The following is a 19,303-nucleotide window of genomic DNA, read 5'->3' as shown; positions in this document are numbered from 1 at the left end:
GATATTTCAAGATCATCCTCTACTGAACAGAGAGTTCAAGGCCAGCTTTCACTACACAGACTAAGTTTTTTTTAAATTTTGTAATATTACAGTGCATGCAAGTTTTGTTGTGTTATTGATATCCAGTTTTACATCTTTGGTCAGAACAAGTTAGTATAACTTGTACCTTTTCCTTAGCTGTGTGAAAAATAAATAAATTAAATTAAATAAAAAAAAAACCCTGGAGCCCTGAGCTTCATGCTTCCCATGTACAGATGCCTCAGTCTAAAGTAGGAGTGGAAACAGTTTAGGAACAGAAAAAGAAGAACAGTTTCTCAGGAAGCCAAAGAAAGGATGTTGTCCTAAAAATAGACAAGAATGTGGTGGCCCAAGCCAAGCATCTAGAAAGAGTCAGTGTCTGCTCCTCGCCACCAGGATTCTGCCCCACATCCAGAGTACTGGGATTACAGGCATATGCCACCAAGTCTGACTTCAAAACGCAGTTTTAAGTGCCAGTATCCAGACAGCATCAGGCGAGGCTGACCAGAAGCCAGTGGGATCAGGTGCCTGGAAAGCAGCTGGTGAAGCTGGAATGAAGTTACACTATGGGTACAGCGCAGACAGGGTTGGCACCTTCAAATATGGTCACAGCGTTGTACAGAGGAGAATGACAGCTCCAGTTAAGGGGAACCAGCCAAGCCAAATTCTTTGGCTTGACATCACTTGTGTGTGAAAAGAACACAGGCAGCTCCAGCTGCCTTTTCATTTATGTCGGTAGGGAGCATGCTGGACAAGAGTCCAAACTGTTCAGGCTTTGGGCCAAATATGGTGGCTCATGCTTGCAATTCCAAAAATTGGGAGGATAAACCTGGAAGACTGCCATGAATTTCAAGACCAGCTGAGGCTACAGAAGGAGAATCTATCTTTAAAAAAAAAAAAAAAAGCAAACTAAAACAGAAAACTATTTCTTTTTAATTTTTTTGAACAAAGCTATTCAAACTTTGATGTGTATGTACTTCTGGACCATTTCTATAAGTATTGTAATTTGCTCAGGTCAGTGAAGAGGTCTGTCTCCTTCGCATGGTGGCTCAAGTCGACACTCCAAGTACTCTAGAGGCAATGAGGGAGGATCTTCACACATTCAAGGACAGCCTGGTGGGCATAAGGAGTCCCAGGCCATCCAGAGCTACATAGAGAACCTCGTCCTCCTCCTCCCCATCAAAAAGATCTCTAAAGAGACCAGTTTATCTGAGCAGATCAGACTGTGTTGTCCTGTTTTTATTTATGTATGTTTGAGTCACCATTTCTTGTATTCCATGCTGGTCTCAAACTCGCTATGAAGCAAAAGACAGCCATGAATTTCTGATCCTCCTGCCTTCCCCTTTCAAGTTTCACCTGCCTAGCTAGGTGGTGGTAGCACCCACCTTTAATCCCAGCACTCGGGAGGCAGAGGCAGGTGGATCTCTGTGAGTTCAAGGCCACAAGGCCAGCCTGATCTACTAGAGCTAGTTCTGGGACTGACAGGCTCCAAAGCAAGGCAGAGAAACCCTGTCTTGAAAAAACAAAAAACAAACAAACAAAAAAGCTCAAGTTTCACCTGCCTTATATTAACTGTGGTTACTTTAATCCCAGTACTTGGTGAGGTGGTGAGGCAGAGGATCTTTGTGAGTTCAAGGCCAGGGCTGGTCTGCAGAGCAAGTTCCAGAACAAGCACCAAAGCTACACAGAGAAGCCCTGTCTCAAAAAACCAAGAGAGAAAGAAAAACTTTGTTTTATACTTATATTGGTTTTTTTCTGTCAAACATATTTTCAGCCCCCATTATCCCATTATCTCATAAAGCATACAGGTATGTTTTGTCATGCCTCTCTGATTGGAATGCAGAGCCCAGGAGAGGATAATTGCTGTGCTTCCTTCATCACAGTTTCCTCAAAGGTCAGAAGAGTTGTCTGACCTGAACATGAACACACAGCATGAACTGCACTAAAGGGCTACAGCATTGGAAGGGTGAGAGCCACTGAGCTAGAGAGTCTGTAACCTAGCAAGAGAGTTATAGAGGAAGACAACTATACAGACTGCTGGTCTTTACATGGGGACACACATACAATCCCTGCCCACAAAAACTGCATGTTACACATCCCCTAAGGTGAGTAATGGTCTGGGGAGGGAGGAATCTGGAATAATCATTCTGGGTAATTAGAGTGTGGTCTGTCCCAACAGATAGAAAAAACGTCACCAGGTCATTAACAACCTGCACTCCCAGCTTTTTGGATGGAATGCAGGTATTTGATTTTATCTCCTCCATTGAGGAGACACTCTGCATGATTAACATTCCTGACTCTCTTTCCACTTTTTTTTTGTTTGTTTGTTTGTTTGTTTTTCGAGATAGGGTTTCTCTGTGTTTTTGGAGCCTGTCCTGGAACTAGCTCTTGCAGACCAGACTGGCCTCGAACTCACAGAGATCCACCTGCCTCCCGAGTGCTGGGATTAAAGGCGTGCGCCACCACCGCCCGGCCAACATTCCTGACTCTCTTATTGCTCCTCTGTGAGTACAAGGCCCTCCTGCCCTCTACAGGTGTGTACATATACTAACACACATGCACCTCCTGCCCTCTACAGGTGTGTACATATACTAACACACATGCACCTGCACTCACCCTGCATACATAGATATAATTTTTTAAAAATTTAAAAAGGGGCCAGGGTTGTCAATTCTAAAGTACTTAAGAAAGGACAGATTCCTTGTGCTAATTATTCCTTTCTGCATCTCAGGTACCCAGGAGCATCCTGTACTCTCCCAGGCAGTTATTTCCTAAGTGCTTCCCAGTGACCTGTTGGTGCAAAAACACAGTGCTTCTCTCAAAGGGGGGGGGGGGGCAGATCCAGATAGGAGTGACAGTGGCCCAAGATGAGCAGATTTAGGTTACTCCAGAAACCATGTCCAACATGGTAACAAGTTAGGTAAAGGGTTTGCTGGTGCTTTGTTTTTTAGGGACAGAGCCTCACTATGTGTAGACCAAGCTAGCCCTCAAATTCACAGAGAACCTCCAGCCTCTGGCTCTTAGTGTGGGGATTAAAGATGTGCACCACCATGCTCATGAAAGTTCTCTATCAACAGAACAAAGAAAGTCGTAAAACAAAAGATGTTCCTGAAAATAATCAGCGAGAACAGCAGGGAGGTTACAACAGAAAAGGGAAGTTTCTACCTCAGGCCTCAGATCTTATCTGATGATTCTTAGCCTTAGGGTGGAAGCAGGGACCTGTTTCTGCATTCTTTTTTTTTCTTTTTCTCCCCTCTCCTCCAGACAGGGTTTCTCTGTAGCTTTGGGAGCCTGTCCTGGAACTAGCTCTTGTAGACCAGGCCGTCTTGAACTCACAGAGATTCGCCTGCCTCTGCCTCCCGAGTGCTAGGATTAAAGGCGTGCGCCACCACCGCCCGACCTGTTTGTGCATTCTAAAAAGAATTTTACCTTCTATTCATCAGGATGTTAGGTCAAACTTTGAAGTAGGAAATAAATGGCTATTAAGGGTCTGAGCTCCAACCTACAACATTCCTGTTCTCTGCAGTCACATAAATTCTATAGTCAATCAGTGTTCTGTGACAAAACTTTACCTGGAGAGATGCAAAACATGTCTGTTCATCCCAGATATGCATTCCAGGACAAACCAAAGCACAGATAGATACCACCAAAGTCGAAATTGGTTACCTAGTGAGTTTTGTTGGGGTTACTTACAGGAGCAGAATTGTCTGAATGTGGGTGCCAGATCCACCGGGCCTGAACTTACAAGTGTAAGCTTCTGCGTGGGTGCTGGGAATTGAACCCTGGTCCTCTGAAGAGCAGCCAGTGCTCTCAATCACTGAGCCATCTCTCCAACCCTGCTTTGTCGAATCTTTAACGCAGCCTTTTCTGGGAACTTTAGCACACAGATCCAACTATAACTCTGGAGGAAAACGTCATTCTCTGGTCAGTTGCTGTTAGTATTCAGGCATCTGTACTAGCCTTCCCCTAGGTTCCTGGCAGGATCCGTCCTCAGCTGTGGCCACTAAGAGCACCTCCTGTGCACATTCTCTATGTGCCCTTTTATTTTATTTTTTTAAAAAACTTATTTATTTATTTAAATATTTATTATGTTTTTTTTTTTTTTTTTGGTTTTTCGAGACAGGGTTTCTCTGTGGTTTTGGAGCCTGTCCTGGAACTAGCTCTTGTAGACCAGGCTGGTCTCGAACTCACAGAGATCCGCCTGTCTCTGCCACCACCGCCCGGCTAAATATTTATTATGTATACAATATTCTTTCTGCGTGTATGCCTGAAGGCCAGAAGAGGGCACCAGACCTCATTACAGATGGTTGTGAACCACCATGTGGTTGCTGGGAATTGAACTCAGGACCTTTGGAAGAGCAGGCAATGCTCTTAACCACTGAGCCATCTCTCCAGCCCTCTATGTGCCCTTTTAAAGGGTGGGCTTTACCCACTTCTTGTCTTTCCCTTTCTCTCTCCCTCTCTCTTCTCTTCTGCTGCTCCTGTCCCCAGAGGCTGGTTTCTCCCCTCCCTTCCTCCTTTTCTCATTCTCTATCCCCCAGTAAAAACACCTCCATGTGAACTCTGTTGTATGGCATCTTTCTCGCTCACACCACTTTTTGTAAAATAAATAAATAAATAAATATTATTGTTTATGTGTATTGGTGTGGATGTGTCTATGTGAGGATGTCAGATCATGGAGTTACAAACAGTAGTGAGCTGCCATGCCATGTGGGTGCTGGGAATTGAACTCAGATCCTCTAGAACAGCCAGTCTCCCAACTGCTGAGCCATTTCTCCAGTCCCTCTCACATTACTTTTAAAAATTACAGCATTTGCCAGGCGGTGGTGGCACACGCCTTTAATCCCAGCACTTGGGAGGCAGAGACAGGCGATCTCTGTGAGTTCGAGACCAGCCTGGTCTACAAGAGCTAGTTCCAGGACAGGCTCCAAAACCACAGAGAAACCCTGTCTCGAAAAAAAATAATAATAATAACACACTAACTATATTAATTACAACACTGTTTGGCCAATAACTTAGGCATATTTCTAGCTAACTCTTACATCTTAACCCATTTCTATCATTCTGTGTATCGCCATGAGGTAGTGGCCTATCGGTAAGGTTTTGGCTGGCGGCTGGCATCTTTCTCCTTCAGCAGCTATGTGGTGTCTCTCTGACTTTGCCTACTTTCTCTATATCTCTGTTTGGATTTCTCATCTGGCTTTACTGTACTAAACCATTGGCCGTAACAGCTTTTTTAATAACCACTGGTAATAAAACATATTCATAGCATAAAGAAGGGAACCCCTCATTAGCCCTCACTTACTGGGTGACCTTTGCCTTTCTTGGTCCTTCGGGCTTTGTCCTACAGCCCCTGCTCCCTAAGTGACGACTTTCCAGAGCCGCTTGCGCCTTTCTCGTTCAATCCTCGCTTGCTTGTTCTGCCTTGCTTGTGGGGAATAAGAGCAAAAATCTGCTTCCCAGCATTCTATATCCTGATATTTTACGGGAACGGGACCTTTGCAGCGCTCTGCTAGTGGTCCTGATAGATGGAAGGCTTATTGCCCTTTTACCCTCTCACTCCTCTGCTTCCCCTCCCCGAGTAAACCCCTTATACTAACTCTGTTGTACGTAGTGTTTGCTCAGTGGCAGCTTTTGTTGCAAAACCGCAGGTACTTGAGCTTCTGCTAATTCAGGCAGTGGGGTTCCGCTGCAAACTTAGCCAAGGCAGGCAGAATGGGCCTGTGTGGCCGAGTATGTCTCGGACTCGGCACTGGGGCCGGAGTCACGAACTAAAAAACAGCTGTGTTAGCTAGCGGGCTACCCGCTTGAGTCAGGGGCAAAATAGCCCACATTGGACGCCACTTGGAAAAGATAAATAACAATTCTTTCATAAGGATGGCGAACATACTGATGGTAAGAAATACAGATAGGTTGGAGGCAGGGTTCTTTTCTTATCTCCACAGGAAAATACTCATCTTCAAAGAAATTGAGGGACCCTCAATATTTAATTACTGATGGATGGACATATTTTGTAAGTATTAATTTATATATATATATGTCTTATTAAACATTTCTTTATAAATATATAGATAAATAGTCATCTAAGTTTGTCATTTATAATTAGACTAATCAGGTTCTCTAGATATATAGAGATTATACTCAGTATAGATAGATAATCTTCGACCTCTTCAAAGAGCTGTAGAAAATGGCCTTTAATCTAACTCAGAGTTTCGTGATAGTGAGACACTATTGCTCCTGGCAACACCGCTCTATTCCCGAGAGAATGTTGAGCACCAAAGACACTCCATCTGGAGCCTTTCTATTTGGCAGAACTGGCCTTTGGGCAAAGAAATGCCCATACCTCAACCACTGACAGAGATACAGAGCATGCATCAATGGATAAAACAGAACTGTCATATCCTGCCAAGACAGGGTAAGATAGTTTTGAAAAGTTCCTTGCCTTTAATAATGGTATGTCAGTTATGTTAGGCCTTAGCCAAAATTGGTTGACTCAACGTTGCAAACAAGACTTTGGGTGATTGCCCAGGTAGTCAGTTGTCTCTGTCAATTGTTGCACATTTTGGATATATCTCGTTTGTTGAGTAGTGTTTATTCCCTTCTCAGATCTTTGATGGAGTTGAAGATTATATAATTGTAGTTACTCTCTACATTATTTGGACTCCTTGAGATAGAATATTTAGCAAAGCTTTTGTTCTCAATATTGTTTGTTATATTTATTATTTGTTGTTATTGTATATAGTTGTATTTGGTTTAGTTCTGTCTTATTTAGACAAAAAGGGGAGATGTAGGGATAAGTCCCGCCCCTTAGGGGGCGTGTTCGCCTCAGGCTAATGTTGGCCTATAAATTTGGCAAGCGAGCTCCCAGCCAAGGCCCATTTTCTGCTTTCCTGGTCTCCCCCGGAACAGTGGTTCTGTAAGTCTATTTCGCCATTAAAGCTATATATATTTTTACAATGTGTCTGCATTAGTTTATGCCGTTACAGAATTCCTAGAACGCTAGGAATTGCAGACCCTTGGGTCTACTTCTCTGCCTCGTTCATGGGAACTGTGTCATTGTTTATAGCTCCTTGCTCCCATTGGGATGTTTTTGGGAGACCCGCTGACCATTCCTAATCAGTTAGTGTGGCTGGACTACCAGCTGTGGGCCGTAGAGCTGGAGGTGCAAGACGACCAAACACCTTCGGGTGACGCTGTGCTGATCAGGTGCTGTAAGCCCTCGGGAGTCGACTTGGATCCACCTCAAACAGCATTTTTCCAGGTCCACACAGCACCTGACGCTTCCTCAGAGCCTGGACAGTGAAGGGAAACAGCCAGCTACTCCAGAACGTGCCAGTACCCCAGCTTTCCAGGTCCCCCAATGATGAATGACGCCCCCAGGTCAGCAGGAAGTAGTCTTGAGAACTTTGTGTCCTCATCCCTGCCTCACTTGCTACCCCTTTCTATTCCAAACCTTTTTATAATAAAAATGAAGGAATTCAGGTATCTGTACTGGTCTGCCCTTAAGGTTCTGACAGGCTAAGTCCTCAGTTGTAGCCCCTAAGAGTACCTCCTGTGCCCTTTTAAAAGGACTATGCCACCTCCTCACTCTCTCTTTGCCTGTCTCTCTGCCTCCCCCCACCCTTCTCTCTCTCTGCTTCTCTCTCCTCTTCTGCTGCTTCTGTCCCCAGACACCGGTCTCCCCCCTTCCCTCTTTTTATGTTCCCTTTCTCCTAATAAAAACCCTTTCACGTGACCTCTGTTGCATGGCGTCTTTCTCTCATGTGCTGCTTTCTAAAATTACAACAGTTGCACTACCCTTGACTTCTATGAATAAAAATTTGCCCTATTAAACTGCCTAGTGGCCAGACCTGATGGTGCACTCCTTTAATCCCAGCACTCAGGAGACAGGTAGTTGGACCTGAGTGAATTTGAGATGAACCTAGCTTACATAGTGAGTCCTAGGTCAGTCAGAACTACAAAGTTAGATCTTGTCTAAATAAACAAACTGCACAGTGCCTCCTTAAGAAAGCATGCCCAGCCAGACAGTGGTACTGCACACCTTTAATCCAGGCACTGGGGAGGCAGAGGTAGGCAGATCTCTGTGAGTTCAAGATCAGCCTGATCTGCAGAATGAGTTCCAGGACAGCCAGGGCAACATAGAGAAAACATGGCTCCAAAAAACAAAGATCAAAAAACAAAAAAAGAAAGCATGCCCAAAGCTTGCTGGCCAGTGGCAGAAGTTCCATTCCTCTCTCTGTGCTTCTTGCTTCTGGCAACACATGAACACACAGACACACGGACACATGGACACACACGGACACATGGACAGACACGAACACTGATGCTTTTACCAGTGCATCTGGGTGGAATGCTATCCAGTTAGGATCTTTCAGAGGAATGTCCTGTCAACATGTGTCATTGTGAGGGGTGTCTTGGGGGATTCATCTGAGTGCCAGAACTTGAAAAAGGCTGTCAAGGTCAGAAGAAATGAACAGTTCAGTAATACTGAAAATATGCTATTGAAACATGGAGCTGGAATCTGGACATTCACAGCCGTTACACCAAACTATTTAAGTGAAATCATATTTTGGGCTAGACTTCTAAAAGCATAATCATATGAAAACTATTTTTATTGTCTTGAAGCATGGTTAAAAGCAACTTGCCATAAGTAAAGAACTTTACTATATGATCTTTGACTAAATGTGCAAATATATAAAGCTAAATGGTTGTTTTTTATTTTACATTAGAAAACATTGAGCTCCCGGAGCGGGGATGATGGCACACGCCTTTGGTCCAGCACTTGGGAGACAGGGGCAGGCAGATCTCTGAGTTTGAGGCCAGCCTGGCCTATAGAGTGAGTTCAGCCAGTACTACACAGAGAAACTGTCTCAAAAGTCAAAAGACTTTGAAAAAAAAACCCCACAAAACATTGAGTTGTCAGAGCCAGTGTAGAACTTGGGAGGAAGGCTACAAGTACAAGGCTGGCTGAGCTGTATATGGACCTGTCTTAAAACTACAACAAAGAAAACATTTAATTACTAAGTACTGCCAGAGAAGTACCTTGCTTATTTTATTGACTCAACTATTCTTTAGAAGTGCTTTTCAAAGCTGTGTTCATTTTTATTTTTAGTGAAGCAGTGTCTTTCTATGTAGTCCAGGCTAACCTTGAACTTGAGATCCTTCTGCCTCAACCCCCAAAGTTGGATTGCAGGTGTGCATCATAATTCCTAGTAAAATTAATGTTCAAAGAAGGCATTTAGCTTGATGAAATGTTCTGGGTGTGGTGGGGCACACTTTAAATCCCAGCACTTAGGAGGTAGAGGCAGGCAAACCTTTATGAGTTTGAGGCCAGCCAAGGTTACATAGTGAGATACTATCTCAAAAACAAATAAGCAAACAAACAAACAATATATATATATATATACACACACACATATGTGTGTACATGTATATATTACACACAAATACACACACACATACATATGACTGCAGAGTTGACTCAGTGGCTAAGATCATTTGTTCTTGTAAAGGACCCAAGTTTGATTCTCAACACCCACATGAAAGCTCGTCACCTCCTCAGGCACATATGCAGTGCACAGACATATGTAAGCACAGCACGCACACACACAAAATGATAAAATGTAGAATATTTTATCATTCTAGCTCAGTAGTTAAGAATGCACAGGGCTCTTGCAGAAGACTTGAGTTTTGTTCTCAGCACCCATATCAAGTGACTTACAACTAACTTCCTGTGACACCACCTCTGAGGGGATCCGATGCATTGGCCTCCGTAGACCCTGCACGCACGTGTGCACACCCACATACAGACCCCTACCCATACACATAATTAAATAAAAGAAATCGTTTTGTTGTGTGTTTGTTCATTTGTTTGCTGAAGTATGATTTCTCTGTGTAGCCCTAGCTGTCCTGGAACTCACTCTAAACCAGGCTGGCCTCAAACTCAGAGATCCACCTGCCTCTGTCTCCCAAGTGCTAGAATTAAAGGCGTGCACCATCACTGCCTGGCAAAATAAATTCTTTCTTTCTTTCTTTCTTTCTTTCTTTCTTTCTTTCTTTCTTTTGTATGTATGCACATGCAGGTATATGTACATACTCATGTATGTGTAGGTGCACATGCACCAACCTAACTTTAGAATCCAGAGGATAGCTTTAGATATCATTTTTTTTTTCTGTGTCTCTGTGTAGTCCTGGTTGTACTGGAGCTAGACCGGGCTGACCTTCAACTCAGAGATTCATCTGCATCTGCCTCTGAGTGCTGGGATTAAAGGTGTACGCCACTACCTCCTGTTCAGGTATTATTCTTCAGATACCACCTTGTCTTTGAGGAGGTCTCTCACAGGCCTGGATCTTAGCATGTAGGCTGAGCTAGATTGCTCACCTGCCTGCCTCCCCAGCTCTGGAATTTCAAGTGCACACCAGCACTCCCAACTTTTTTTTTTAATATATATATTTATTTATTTATTTATTATGTATGCAATATTCTGTCTGTATGCCTGAAGGCCAGAAGAGGGCGCCAGACCTCTTTACAGATGGTTATGAGCCACCATGTGGTTGCTGGGAATTGAACTCAGGACCTTTGGAAGAGCAGGCAATGCTCTTAACCACTGAGCCATCTCTCCAGCCCCCAGCACTCCCAACTTTTTACATCAATGCTGGGGGTTGAACTCAGGTCCTCGGGCTTGCAGTGCAGACACTTTACCAGCCGAGCTGGCTTCCAGCCCTTTTCTGATTCAGTGGTGCAATCCTATTCTAAAGTCAGTGACACACACCAAGCTAACATAGTGATCTCTGTCTCTGTGGGAGTCTTGCCCTAGCTAAATCATTTTTACTCACTGCTTATAGGGTTGTCTTTCTTGTAGACCAGGCTGGCCTCGAACTCACAGAGATCCTCCAGCCTCTGTCTCCCAAGGGCTGGGATTAAAGGCATGCACCACCACTACCCGGCTAGGGTTGTCTTTCTAAGCATAGATTCAGTCCCTTGCTCCCTGCTTCTCTGGTACCATTACCTTGTATTTCACTGTAAATGGAGGCAGAGCTTTTCTGTCCTGACCACCTAATCCCAAATAATCACACAAAAGCTTATATTAACTACAAAATGATTGGCCTATAACTCAGGATTATTACTAACTAGCTCTTACAACTTAATCCATTTCTATTAATCTACACTTTGCTACATTTCTTGTGGCTTTACCTGTCCTTTAGCACATCTTGTTCCTCTGCCGACTAGCTCGCATCTCTCCCTGACTGCCCTTCTTCCTCTCTGAATTTTCAGTTGTCTTTCCCACCTAGCCTTATTCTACTTTGCTATAGGCCAAATCAGCTCTATTATCAACCAATGAGAGTAATACATATTCTCAGTGTACAGAGGCTTATTCCATAGCAGTTCACTTCTTGCTTCTTTAAATTAAAAAAAAACTGTTTTTATTTTTATTTATTTATTTTGAGATATGGTCTCACTGTGTAGCCCTGGTTTGCCTGGAACTCACTTGTAGACCAGGCTACCTTTAAACTCACAAAGATCTGCCCGCCTCTGCCTCCTGAGTGTTAGAATGAAAAGCACATTCTTTTCTTCCAAGCTCATACTGAAGTGACCCATTAAGCTCTGTGTTCAGTATCCAGTGACTTTTCTAGTCCAATGTTTGAAACTCTCCATATTCCTCCCACAAAAAGTTTTGAAGGCCCATGAACCACATAGCCAAGTCTATCACAGCAATGGCCCTTATGGTTTTGGTCCCTGATCCCTTTAAGAGACAAGCCACGCCTACTCCCTTCCCCATCTGCTGAGGCAGGCTGATCTTCAGCTTCCAGCCTGAGCTCGTTCTCTTTTCCATCTTCCTCTGGGAGAGGCAGCTTCGCTTCTGCCTCTCTCCCCACTTCTCCGCTTCCCCCCTTCTCTGTCTCTTTTTCCTCTTCTCTCTCTCTGCCCCCCTTCCCCCTTCCCCCTCCATAACCCCCTGAATAAATATTCAGCCTCACTCTGCATGTGGTGTCTATCCATGTCTCTGTCTCCTGCCAGCCCGCCCTCCATGTGTCTCCCTGCCTGGGACTAGCCACTGCTTGGGGACCAGCAGCCATCTCTGCCTGGGACTGGCTGCTCCCAGAGCCCACTGCCTGCCGCCATATGGCCCACCACCACATGGCCTGCCACCACCACTCGGGCTACTGCTCTGGGACCTGCAGCCATCTCTGCCTGGGACTCGTTGCTCCCTGGGCCCACTGTCTGCTGCCACATGGCCCACTACCACCATTTGGGACCTACAACATTTCTGCTGCCTACTGCCACTGGGGATCTTGCAGCATTTTTAAAAATATTATAAAAGCCCTCCTTCTCTGTACCAATTTTTGGTATGTTCTCATGAATGTGACAAAATCCCTGACAAGGAGCAATGCAAGGGAGAAAAGGTTTCCTTGTCCCATCATTCAAAGATCCATCAGGGCAAAGCATGGTGTTGGCAGCCAGTTGTACTGCTTTCTCAGACAGGAAGCAGAGTCATGACAACTGGTATTTAGTTCACTTTCTCTGTTTGATTCATAAAAGAATGCAATACATCTTTGCATCATTAAACAAATGTTACACAGCACAAACAAATGTAACACATCTTCAACTAATATTCCACAACAGGATACAGTGCCTCTGGTCTGAACAGTCATTAGTCACTTCATACATGCTCAACTATATTTACATACACATAACAAGAAATAAAATCTCGTGTGTGTGTGTGTGTGTGTGTGTGTGTGTGTGTGTGTGTGTGTTGGAGGGGGTGCTAGAGAGATGGCTCTGCATTTAATAGGATTGGCTGCTCTTTCCAGAGGGCCCAGAGTTCCATCTGCAACAGCTACAAGGTGGCCTAAAACTGTCTATAACTCTAGTCCTGGCAGGGCTGATGCTTTATTCTGGTCTCTAGGTATCAGGTACATGAGTAGTACACAGTTATAATGCCAAAAAAAAAAATACCAATACACAGAAAATACAAAATTAAAAAATATTTTGAATCAAAAGTAGGGCTGAGTACATGGTTCAGTGGTAAAACACTGTTTCTGAGTTCCTGATTTTATTCCCCAGGGCCACAGGGAAAGAAATTTCAGAGAAAAATGAAAAATAAATAAAATAAAAGCAAATCTATCTCATTAGCATATAAATCTGCTTTAGTCTTTAATCAATGCTAAACTTGTATGTATATAAAAAATACACACACACACACACACACATATGTAAACTGAGACCACACTTTCATTTCCTGGCTACCCAGACTATTCATTACAACACTATTTGGCCAACAGCTCAGGCATATTCCTAGCTAGCTCTTACATCTTAAATTAACCAATTTCTATTATGTTATATTTTACCACAAGGTTCATGGTTTGTTATCTCACATCTTTCTTCTTGGGCATCTGCCTAACTCCATCTTCTTCCTGCATTCAGTTTAGTTTGTCCTGCCTAGCTGTGTTCTGCCTGCCATAGGCCAAAGCAGCTCTTTATTAACCAGTGGTAATAAAACATATTCACAGCCTTACAGACACAATACATATATGTATATAATAGTTTTTTTTCAAAACAGGGTTTCTCTGTGTAGTCCTAGCCAGCCTGGATTGAATTCTGTAGATCAGGCTGTAGATCAAACTCAGAGATCAATGTGCCTCTCCCTCTGCTTCCCCAGTGCTGGCATTAAAGGTATATACCACCATGCTCAGCTGAATTTAATATATATATATATATATATATATATATATATATATATATAGAGAGAGAGAGAGAGAGAGAGAGATCCTTTGTAGACCAGGCTAGACTCACAGAGATTTACCTGCCAAGTACTGGGATTAAAGGCCTGCGCCACCACCATCTGACCAGAATTATATATATGTTTTTGAGACAGGGTCTTTCTGTGTATCCCTGGCTGTCCTGGAACTTGCTATATATATCAGGTTGGCCTGGAACTTACAGGGATCTCCCTGCCTCTGTCTCCAAGTGCTGGGACTAAGAATTATTTTTAAATGTATTACTTCTATATGATTTTAATCAGTAAATGTTTGACTTGTATATATATTTTATATTCCTGTATTCCTATAGTCATGCAAAAATTTCTCAAATGAAAAGGTCTCATCTATAGTTCCAACTTTCCAGAGGCTGAGGCAGGAGAAGCACCATGAGTCTAAGGCCTACCTGTACTATGTGCTAAATTCCAAGTCAGTCTGAGCCACAAAGACGGTGTCTTGGAAAGCAAAAACAGGTACAAGGCCAACCTAATCAACAAAATGGATTTCATGCCAACCAGGGCTCTGTTGTGAGAGCTCTATCTCAAACAACAAAACAAACAAACAAAAACCTACCTAAATTGAAAAACCAAAAATCAGTCACAAATGGAAAAAGCTTAAGAAGTCTTTCTCCAATGTGCATATATAATTTACCTTAGTAGAATTCTTCTTAACAACACTTGTTTTTAGAAAGGGTCTCGTGTAGCCTAATCTGGCTTTGAACTCATTCTGCTGCTGAGGGTAGTTTTGAACTTTGTTTTTCTAAAGATATTGTTTATTTATTTATGTTGATGTGTGTGCATTTACAGATGCTTGTGTATGTGTGTGCAGAAGCCAGAAGAGGTTGTCTAGTATCCCATATCACTCTCTACCTATTTCTTTGAGGCAGAGTCCCTCCATGAATTTGGGCTTATATTTTCTGTGGAAGTCAGCAAACCCAATGATCCTCCTGTCCCCACCAACTCATAGGTGGGGTAACTTGTGTGCACAAAAGTTAGATCCTCCAGGTGTGGTAGTACATGCCTGAAATCCCAGCACTCAGAGACTAAGGCATCAGGAATGTGAGTTGAGGTAACCTTGGGCTCTATAAGAAGTTCTAGAGCAACCTGGGCTACACAATAAGATACTATCTCAAAAAATATATAGAGAGCTGGGCGGTGGTGGCGCACGCCTTTAATCCCAGCACTTGGGAGGCAGAGGCAGGCGGATCTCTGTGAGTTCGAGACCAGCCTGGTCTACAAGAGCTAGTTCCAGGACGGGCTCCAAAACCACAGAGAAACCCTGTCTTGAAAAAAAAAAAAAAATATATATATATATATATATATATATATATATAGAGAGAGAGAGAGAGAGAGAGAGAGAGAGAGAGAGAGAGAGAGAATGAGCTGGGTTGTTCTTTTTTCTTAATTTTTATTTTATTTGTATTATCCTCTTCTCTGTGTGTGTCTGCATGTCTGTTCAGTGTCTATGTCTGTGTAGTTGTGTGTGTGTGTCTGTATACTTATTTGATTGTATGCCATGTATGTGCAGGAGGCCAAAAAGGGTGTTAGGCCACTGGGAACTAGATGGATAGGCTGCTGTAAGCTACCTGATGGTAGTGCTGGGAACTGAACTCATGTCCACTCAGAAAAGATCTGGTCCCAGGTGATTCGGTTCTTTCTACTTTGGTACATACTGTACTCCTCAGGACTAAGGGGACACTGTACTCCTCAGAACTAAGGGGACACTGTACTCCTCAGGACTAAGGGGACACTTGAGACGGTTGAGTTAGGATTTGAAAGTCTCTAAACTATCTCTGTACACGGACTTCTCTGTCCCCAAATAACCACACAGACAGTTATTATTAATTATAAATGTTTGGCCAACAGCTCAGTTTGTCACTAAGCTCTTAAAATTTAAATTAATCCATATTTTTTATCTAGTCTCTGCCACGTGGCTTGGCACCTTTTCTCAGTGTGGCAAGTTTATCTCCTGCTTCCTCTGCATCTCCTTCATCTCCTTGTGACCCCAGACTCCTCCCCTTCTTTTTTCTTTTCTTTTTTTAAAGATTTATTTATTTCTTATGTACACAGTGTTCAGCCTCCATGCCTGCAGGCCAGAAGAGGGCACCAGATTTCCTTACAGATGGTTGTGAGCCACCATGTGTTTGCTGGGAATCAAACTCAGGACCTCCAGAAGAGCAGTCAGTGCTCTTAACCTCTGAGCCATCTCTCCAGCCCGACTCCTCCTCTTCTTTATGTGCTCTCTTTGTCTGCAAGTCCCACCTAACCTCTACATGTCCAGCTATTGGTCAGTCAGCTTCTTTATTAAACCAATCACGGTAACATGTATTAACACAGTGTAAAGGAATTTTTCACAATCTTCAATACCTCTCAGACTCTGTAACTGATTGAAGCCAAAGGAGGCAACCCTTTGGTTAAATAATAAATTTGGGGATTTAGCTCAGGCATTAGAGTGCTTAGCAAGCATGGGTGAAGTCCTGGGTTTGCACAAATGAGAGATGGGGTGCAGGCCTGTGATTCTAGCACTCAGGAGGTAGAGGCAGGAGGAACAGAAGCTTTAGGTCACTGTTGGCTACATAAGTGAATTACATAAATGAGACCCAGAGAGGAAGATTGGGAATATCAAAGGAATAGGACTAGATATTTCATGCATTCTGGAACACCAAGGATAGCGTAATCTCAGATAGCTTCTAGGGTCTCTAAGCAACCAAGAGAGAAAGCTGATATCTCTAAGATCTCCCCAGTGCTGCTGAGATGGCTCAGCCACTACAGGCACCTACTTCAAGCCCGACCACCAGAATTCAGTCCACAGGATCCACATGGTAGAAGGAAAGAAGTCACTTGTGCAAGTGACTGTCTGACCTCCACATGGGCACTGCGGCATATATATCCCCAGCACAGCAATTATGTAAATGTGTGCCCCCCACTAGAGCTCCCAGACAGCAGCAATCTGTACACCATGATGGAAGGGATGGGTTTGGGAATGAGTAGACCATGTTGTAATAAAGAAGGAAAATAGCTTTCTATTCGAAACAAAAGAATATTCAATTTTCCTGTACAGAGAAATAGCTTGAAAGTATAGTGTGTTGCAAAAACGAATGTGGATACTGTGTGTAGGTTGGGTGGGGAAGGGGCAGAGACACTTAGGAAGTCGTTGAGGTCACCCCGTGGTGGCATGCTCAGGGCTGGCACTAAGAAGGTTGTTATGGTAAATCTAAACGTCACTTGAAGGGTGTTGAGATGGTTCAGCCAGGAAAGGTCCTTGCAACCAAGACTGACAAGTTGAGTTTGATCCCTGGTAGAAGAGAACCAACTTCTCCAAGTTGTATTCTGACCATAACACACATGTCTAATACATGCACTTGTGTTCATGTAAACGCACACACAAATAACTTTAATGAAAAAACTGTTACTTGCGGAGTAGTGACAAAGCTAGGGTCTACCAAATTCCTCTATGCTGTGCCAGGGGCACCAAGATGAGCAGAGTCACTCCTATTGCGTCCATGTGTCAGGTGAAATTCAGCCAGATTAAATGACTCTAGGTGTAGCCGTCCTAACAGGAGGAAGGACGTTTTAAAGGACATTTGAGCCCCTCACTTTGTCTATGAGATTATTAAAACAGTGAACACCAAGAAATTGGAATTCTCCCTCCCTTCCCCCCAGGAGTCCCATGCTAGAAGAAACAGGCTGAAGCCCAGGCCAGTCAGAGGGGGGCGATTGAATCCTGAAAAGAGACTGGCAATTTGTCGATCACTTTGCAGAACCACTGGAACAGATAACACGATGGTTACTGATGAGTGGGGCCACTCCTTGCCCATGACTGTTTAGCCATGTTAACACTGACCCTCTATTTCAACCTAAATCCCATGCAGGAAGATGAACTTGGGAAGGGGTTTGGGGGTGGTGTCTCTTATTTTTAACTCTGTCCCCTTCCAAAGGTGGCCACATGGGATGAATCTTTTTCTGTTTTGCAATAGTAATTTACTCTTTTAATTAGTTTATTAAGAACAGGTGGCTTAGCCTGGCTAGTGAAGGGAGCAAGGGCACAAAACTCCTGCCGTATAAAGTGGGAGCGAAGGTCTCTGCTCCTAAGTACCTGAGCTGCAACCTCGGTGCACTGCGGAGAACCTTGCTATGCTCTAGATCCCTTTCCCCAGCGAGAGAAGAGCACGTGGGGCAGAGGATCTAGGAGATGTCCCGGTGCCGGAGGCGGCCACGCTTAGGATGCTCCGATGCTCCGGAAGTGGCTGAGTCAGGGGCCAAGCATGGCAGTGACTCTGGCGTCCGCACCTCCCGGCCGGCCCCAGAGGAGGACTCCAGGAGACGCAGCTGCAGCTGGCTAAACGGAAGGACTGATTTAGCGCCGCGACGCGCCTGGGAACCGCCCGGGGCCACGCACCGCTCTGGCATCTGGTGTTTCTAGAATTCCGCTGTCCCTGCGCCTCATTACAGGAGCTGAGATCCGAATCTAAAGTCATGAAGTGGCCCAAGCTTCAAACACTGTATGCAGGCTTAGTGTCTTGTGTAGGCGGATCTCTGTGAGTTCGAGGCCAGCCTGGTCTACAGAGCTAGTTCCAGGACAGGCTCCAAAGCCACAGAGAAACCCTGTCTCGAAAAACCAAAAAAAGAAAGAAAGAAAGGAAGAAAGAAAGAAAGAAAGAGAGAGAGAGAGAAAGAAAGAGAAAAACCAAACCAAAGGAAAACAAAAATCGCACTGTGGTCTGGCTACTGGGCCAGGTGCAAAACCCCTGAAAAACTACCTAGCACCTGGAAAGTGGCGGAGGAGGAAACTATTCAAGACCAACTCTGTGCTGAGAGACACTGGTTTCAAAATCAGAAAGCTTCCAAAACTGGTTAGATGAAAACCAAAGATTCTTAACTAGCAGGGGATATACCATGATCAAGAAGGTAGTTTTCTCAGAGTGAGGTTTATCCATTGTGCTCTGATGTGCTGACCCCAAATGTGGGAAACTCGACTGCATAATTTGTGATAGTGGGGCACTGCCTCCTGAATAAAAAAACAACAAAATAAATAAAGAAAAAGACACTTGCCTAGGGCCAAACAAAATGATTTGCCTCATTTGGTTCCTACATGCAATAAATAAAATAATAATAATAATATAATAATAATAAAGCAAGCACACAAACACAAGTTTCTTTGTTTAATTTAAAAAAATCCCGTAAATTGAGTATCTGGAAGGCCTAGGCAGGAGATGTGCCACAGGTACTCCCAGCTCTAACTCCCAAGTGTTGGAATCAGAGGCATTGAAGCACTGTGCCCATTTCGCTGGGAAGAATGACAGTTGAGTCTGACATGGCTGTCCTAGACGAGATGATGCAAATGCTTCTTTGCAAACCCTCCTCTTTTGTAAAAATCAACTCCAAGTTCAGTCCTTCTTAATCAGATCAGTGACTTCATTAAGAGGAAATGGATAAAGCTGAAAAAAGATGTCACATGATCTTTTGAAAACTTTTATGACTTAGACCTGTCATGGGCCGTGAAATCATTTCTCAGATGGGAGCATAGC

The 19,303-nt window shown here is 43.8% G+C and overlaps 1 pseudogene; it reads left to right on the top strand.

The window, feature by feature from the left end:
- Positions 1-18,646: 18,646 nt before the first annotated feature.
- On the top strand, positions 18,647-18,784 carry LOC121458170 (annotated as a pseudogene).
- Positions 18,785-19,303: the final 519 nt, after the last annotated feature.

The sequence above is a fragment of the Microtus oregoni genome, unplaced genomic scaffold (genome assembly GCF_018167655.1).
Source record: "Microtus oregoni isolate MIOR12 unplaced genomic scaffold, Mior012 000016F_ref0000370, whole genome shotgun sequence".
Taxonomy (NCBI): Eukaryota; Metazoa; Chordata; class Mammalia; order Rodentia; family Cricetidae; genus Microtus; species Microtus oregoni.
Note: the sequence above shows the minus strand (reverse complement) of the source record. Positions and strands in the feature narration are given on the sequence as shown.